Source organism: Micropterus salmoides, unplaced genomic scaffold (genome assembly GCF_014851395.1).
Source record: "Micropterus salmoides isolate LMB-PRFRI ecotype aquatic unplaced genomic scaffold, ASM1485139v1 Ms_hic_scaffold_14, whole genome shotgun sequence".
Classification (NCBI taxonomy): domain Eukaryota; kingdom Metazoa; phylum Chordata; class Actinopteri; order Centrarchiformes; family Centrarchidae; genus Micropterus; species Micropterus salmoides.
In genome coordinates this window covers 17,767,410-17,774,135 of record NW_024040485.1, presented here as the reverse complement: position 1 = coordinate 17,774,135, position 6,726 = coordinate 17,767,410, and positions in this window count along the sequence as shown.

Genomic DNA, 6,726 nt, shown 5'->3' with positions numbered 1-6,726 from the left:
GGTATTTTTAGACATGCTTCAGAATAGCATCAGCTACTTTCTAACAGTGTTGATTCCCGGCATTAGTTTTGAAATCATCTTTTCATCAGTATAAATGTTTATGTGGTCCTTAGTGTGTTATAACGGGGTCTGGATCGCTGTGAAAGAATGTGCTGTACGCGTCCTGACAGCTTGAGCTCCTCCAGCCAGGTGTCACCGGTGAACTGTGGGCGTGCCCTCGACCCTAGGTACCCACCCACCGATGCAGGCCAACGCTGAGTACTCTTCTCCACTCTGTAGAGTGTCTCTGCATACATGCTGCACATCGCACGTCGATGTGCAATTAAACAAGTCGCTACCTGCCCAGAGGAGTTGCCAGTTTACCTGTCACCTGCCGAATGCATTCATTATGTGAGTTTCTGTTCCTGTATGTGTTGGTTAGTATCTCAAGTGTGAAATGTTCCTGAATAATTTCAGGCTTGAGCAAGCACCGACAATAAGGGATGAGAAACAAGAACTATGCTCACCTACTTGTGTTGTCTTACATTAATTCCCCTTTTTTGTTTTGTTTTCTTTACTGTCCAAGTAGCCAATCTTTTCCTGTATGAAGGCTGCTTATCTAATTGGCTTTGCTTGGTGAAAGCCATTTCTTCTAATGTCTCTAAAGGAACTGCTTTGTTTAGAAACCAGGGTACATTTCATACACACTTTTAATTGTTCACTTTATTCATTACTTCTAATCAGTTGCTCCTCCCAGCTCCAGATCCAGCAAGCCAGTGCCTTGTCATGGCGAATGGCAACAATAAGTCCATAACTAATGTTTAGAAGGGTGTATGTGAGAGGAAAAAGTTCACTCAGGTTGGTGCAAACCCAGAGCCCTCTTCCTATGAAGCAACAATTGAGTTCAATGGTCTTGTGCTAGCTAGCTGATGACCCTTTGAGTATTGCACTGGTTTCAAGTGTAAGGCTCATGTGTCCCCTAGACATGGATATGAGCATATATAATCATAAATTCAGGTAAAAACATGAAATTACCTCACATGTTTCATGTGGCATTACAAACCCACAAAAGATTCAGCCGATGTGTAGCGTTCCTGGGAAGTAAACCTTATATACTGTGTTGTGTTACAGCAGTAAACAGACATATAGCTCTCTCACATACATAAAAATAATAATAATGTCTCTTTAGTTATCTTGTGTGAAATTGAATCAGACGGCGTTTGATGGTGTCACTCCTGTGGGAGACGCTTTTTAAGGATTGTTTGCGGAAGGAGATGCCACCACGCATTATCACAGTGACACATGGAAAAACTCCAGTGCAGCCTGAAATAACTAGCCGTCGCACGTCAGATTGACAAACACTGAGAAGCAAAGGAAGAAACAAGAATAGACAGAGAGAAGGAGAGAGCCATGTGCCTCCCAGTCATTATATTTACGAAGGCAGACATTGTTTATGAATAAATCAGGAAATGTTACTCTATAATTAGTCTGTTCCTTGTGGCTGCATGAGTCCAAACAAAGAGGACAGCGTTTCACATATCACTTACTAACAAATGGCTACACTCACTTCCCATTATTGCAGCTCTGAAATGAGCAGGCATGATTTACACCTCCGTTCTGCAATGTCAAGTGTCTCACTCATTTGCACCTGTGCATGGGCAAATCTGGCACTACACCATTGCAGTTACTCTGCTAAAAGTTGAAAATTGTGTAATTGTGCCACACAGCAGACAGACATCACTTTCTAATTATGTATAATGCTGTTTCTTCACTTTTCTTGTTGCTGTGAGAGCAAAGTAAAGCACATGTGGCCAGAGGTTAATAAGTCTAGTGGCAGCAAAGTGTGTGTGTGTTTGATATGTCTGTCAGTATTATATGGTTTTGTTTATGTATGACCTTAATGCGTGTGTGTCTGTGCGCACTTCTTCTGTGTGTCAGAGGCAGTCTGTGTGTAATGTGATTTTATGTGTCTGACTGTGTCCCACATGTGGCCATAGGTCGGCAGGGCTGTTGGAGAAACTGATTGGCCCTCCACTGTCTGGTGCAGGGATCATGTAATTAACGCTCAGTAAAGCCACAGAAGAGCCATGTTTTCTTCAAGCTGCCTCCCATTGAAGTTTTATTGGCTTTGACCATGAAAGGCCTTCTAATGAGGAGCAGGATGCTAGGGGAAGTTCAGGAGACCAGGGAGCACAAAATAGGGGAGGCAGAATGGTAGCAAAGAGATGGGGGAGAATGGGGTGAGAGACCGTACAACTAAGCAACTGTCAGTTTAGTGTACACATGCAGTAATTATGTGGTGAGCATTTTCAGGGCGTGATGAAGTTTTCTAGTGAAAATTACATTGCTTCTGTACAGAAATACTACAGATGTTTTTCCACTCCTTTCAGGCAAAAACACTCACACTTAGTTCCTAAGTAGATAGATGGAAGAAAATGTTAATATAACACAGGCCTTTCTCTCTAAATGTGCTGCACACTGAAATCTGTATGTTTAATATGCACCCAGCTGTTATCCACTACATGAACTTGAAGACCTGTAACCTGGAGCTTCCCATAAACTGAACGTATAAGAACCTGTACCGTCTTGGTTCTAGGTTCTGCCCTGTGTTTTACAAATAACAAATCATCACTGTCTAAACACATGGATGAAGAGAAGGGTAAGGGGAAACACTGGGTCCCAAAGCATCTTAAAAATGAAGTACCACATCTCCTTCACCTTCAATTTGACTAATTTACAGTATTTACAGGATGATTTATTTAACCGATTCTGCATAAGAGGAACAATTAAGCATATTGATTATTGTGTTGCTGTACTATGAAAGCATCAGGAGGTCATTTTACTCATCAACAGTAAGCAGTACAATACTCAACAGGTGAAAATATTCATAACACACAGGATTGCCACACCTAAATGTAGCACTTGCTGATTAATCACTGATTGCATCAAATCACTGCTGTCAAACTAGAGACAAAAGCAGATGCTAACACACAGAGGTGACAGACGAAGCTTTTATAATGTAATTCAGGTGTCCTTTATGGAAATTTGACATTCGAGGATTTTGCATGTGTTCACAGACCTATTTACAACATTTAATGTATACAAACACACGCACATATAGAGGCAATCTCAGGTCAGCTTAAGTAACCATATGAAAATTGTGCAATGGAGGATCTTGTCATTTTTATCATTTTCATACTGTGGCATTGACATGCACAAGAACAACAGAACACCCACCACGCTCAAGGGTACGGTTTTATGAAGACATTAATGACAAAAAGAGCAGAGTACAGCCAGATCTGAGAGAAGACATATACACACACACACACACACCAGGAAGCAGCAGGACTGGCCAGCGTATACAGGGCCCACTGCCGGGCCTCTGTCGGGTTTCCATGTAAATATCAGTGTGCTGTTTCAACAGATGTAATCAGCCTTTAGAGGGAGATCATTGTGTCCTCTCCCTCACACCGGTCTCATCCTGGGCTCTTACAGATAGCATCGATTCTGCCTCTTTTCTGGGTTTTTATGTCAGCCATTAGCCTGAGTTCAGCACATTCGCCAGACTGCTCGAGTGTGTACACATTACTCACCAGGTCTATCGCTTCCCTTTCTGGTACCTCGTTCATGGTCTCTTTTCTTCAGTCCATCTTGTTACTATTTTCTTTCTTGTAAACACATTCTGCTGTCTTCCTCTTCCTGTCTATGCCTCATGAGAACATATGATCGTGCATTTATCCTTGCCTGTTAAAACACAGTCATGCATAAAACTTAAATTCAGAGTTGTTGTAGTGCTTCCCTTCTCTTCTTGCCTGTCTCTTTGCCATTTTGCAGTGCTACATCATCCCTTGATCACATTTACCCAGTGTCTGTCTGTGCAAACTCAGCCTCCAAAAACAGGAGATCTGTATATCTCCACACATGGAGCCCTCCCCTGTTGCCAAAGAAAGATGATGACAGAAAATGGATTGGAGGGGAGGGGGGGGGGGGGTTATGAGGCAAGATAAGGACAGAATATGATGATGGATGATATGGGGAGAATGACAGAGAAGTGAGTTGGGAAAAAACTTTTTCCCAGAAATGCTGGAGATAAAACAAATACAGTTTTCAAAAGAGAGAATTGAAAAGAAAAGGGTTAGAATTGAGTGAAAACAGCTAATGGCCAATGTGCGATCCTTGAATTCTTGCGGTTGCTCTTGTAAACAGCCGCTGTCATGGATGAAAATGCCCCCTGTGGTGTGTTGCGTTGTGCTTTTGTATGTCTCTGTGGGCATCCTGGCACTTTTTCTGTTCAGTAATCTGAGCACATTCCAGTTTTCTCCAAGCATGGACATGGGGAGGAGAGAAAAATCGTAGATACATCTTACAATAAAATTAAATCCAACTCGTAAACCCCACAAACTACTTGAAGCAGAATTACCATGGGATGCGGCAGAGTACATTCTAATTGAAATACAACTTAAAGCTGGATAATGTGTTTTAATACATATTCATTTACAGAGGCTTATGTAGTCATTGAGACAGAAACGAAAGCACATATTTCATTTATGTAGACATATCAAATAAGTGGACTGTGCTGATTCAAACACTGCCCGTTTTCCTATCGCTTTCTCTCATATTCAATGGCAGACTGTACCCATCTGGCAGTGGCGTCTCCTCAGTCCTGCACCAACTTCATCCAATTACTCTGTTCATTTGCCTGCATGCTGTTCTCTCATATAGATATGTCACCTCCTCTATTTGTCATATGTCTTCGAGGATAAATTAACTACTCTCCTCATTTGCCTCATGCAGTGAAAACTCATAAACTCACAGAAAGAGATGACAAAACTGCAAGACTCAGATGACCTCTTACAACCAACTCGCACGGCAGTAATTGTTTCCTGGGCAATACATGTATTTATATAATACGTATATCCATATAATAATTAAATTCATGGTGGTAAGCTCCACATTCTGGGCTACAAAAATAATAAGGTTGGTAGATAATATTTTCCTGCGACCTTGACAGCTAACCTTGGATTCATGACAGATATTAAAAACGCTGAAATAAGCCGCAAGTCTTCTCTGAATTCTGATGCATGAAAATGGTTCAGAGTCAGCTAACCTCAACTCAGGTTTTATGTGGTTCTATGGAGGATCTTGATCCAGATTGGCAGCATCTCTCCCTTCACGTGGACCTTGGAAACAGTGGGAGGCTACGTTTCTGTGTGGTTCTCAGCCCCCTGTGAGGAGTCCTTCATTCTTTTCCCACTGCCACTTTAGAATATCCACACATTCCTTCAACATTCCTCAGCCCTCCCCTGTACAGAAAAGGACTTTATCATTATTCCTCCTCACATTTCTCCAATTTGTTTTTAATGAGAGAGACCACATAAAAAGTGCAATGCATCAGTGCTGACTCACCTTGACACAAATACAGTAAGTAACTGTGTCAGTACAACGTTTTACCGCTGATATAAGCTGCAAGCTTTCACATGCAATTTTTTCCTATTTTAAACAACCCACTTCTGAAAGCTGCCTAGCTTTGGTATTGGCATGGTTTTGTCTGAGGCCTTTTCCTTCGCCCTGAAGCTGCTAATGGGGAATTGCCATTTAGACTGACGGTTCTCTTAGCACTCCCTTCATGTGCCTTTGTTAACTGGAATAATAAAACAAATCTAGCCTGTAAATCTGTCAGCTGAGAAACAGTCTGTCTTTGGTAGGATGTCAAATGAAGCTGTAATTCTGTGTGCACATTTCCCGCAGCCCCAAGTGGAAGAATGCTGTGTGCCTCACCGAGTGGAGCATTACTTACAGCAGCGAATTTAACAAGGGTGTGCTTAGCATGTAACACTGTAATGATCATACATATTTCACAAGGTGCCTGCAGTGAGAGGCATTTTTTCTGTGGACATCAAAAAGGAAAGGGCTGTAACTATTAATTTGTAATTGTAAGACTATTTGAAAGAATCATTTGACAGCATTTAGCATTCTGATTCCTGATAGAGCCTTATCAGGTCAAATGGTTTCCATCTTAGTATTACATTTGTAGATTGGAGTCAGTGTGCAATCAGTACTTTCTTCCCTAAAATGAATATCAGGTCAAGTCAAATAATTTAAAAAAAAAATTGACTTCAACATGATATCATCACTGCATTCGTGCTATAGTAAAAAATCTACACAATTTATACCCTGCACCATGGGAAGTCTGTCTCAAAATTTGAACAATAGACATTTTGACTTGTAACAGAAGGCAAGCACAGGCATAAATAATAACATTAAAATGTCATAATTGCACTGAAGCAAATATGATAAGTCAAGTATTCTGCTGGGAAGAAAGCTTTAATTTACCAAAGGTAGTGAAAAACTAATTTCTCCATTGATAAACAGCTGGAAAGTAGGATTATGGACTTGAAATCAAGAATTTGTAAACAGTTTCCTGAACCAAACTGTTGGGCAGTAACGTATTGCTTGGAAACACATTAATGTGATTACATTTTCAGTAACAGCGTAGGGCACTGCAATTGAAAATTCAGTAATTACATTTATTAATTCCAGTATCACTTTTGGTAAAAGGTTTTGGCATGTTTGCTTTCTTACCAGGAGTTACCAGGTATTGTATGTCACATAGCCTATGTACCCTCTACATATCGTTTTCATATTATAGTTACGAATATACAGTATGTGTATGAAAATGTCTGAAAAAAGAAATCATAGTAAAGAAAGCTGTTGGCCCAACAGTAGTCAAGTGAAGCAATGTGTTTT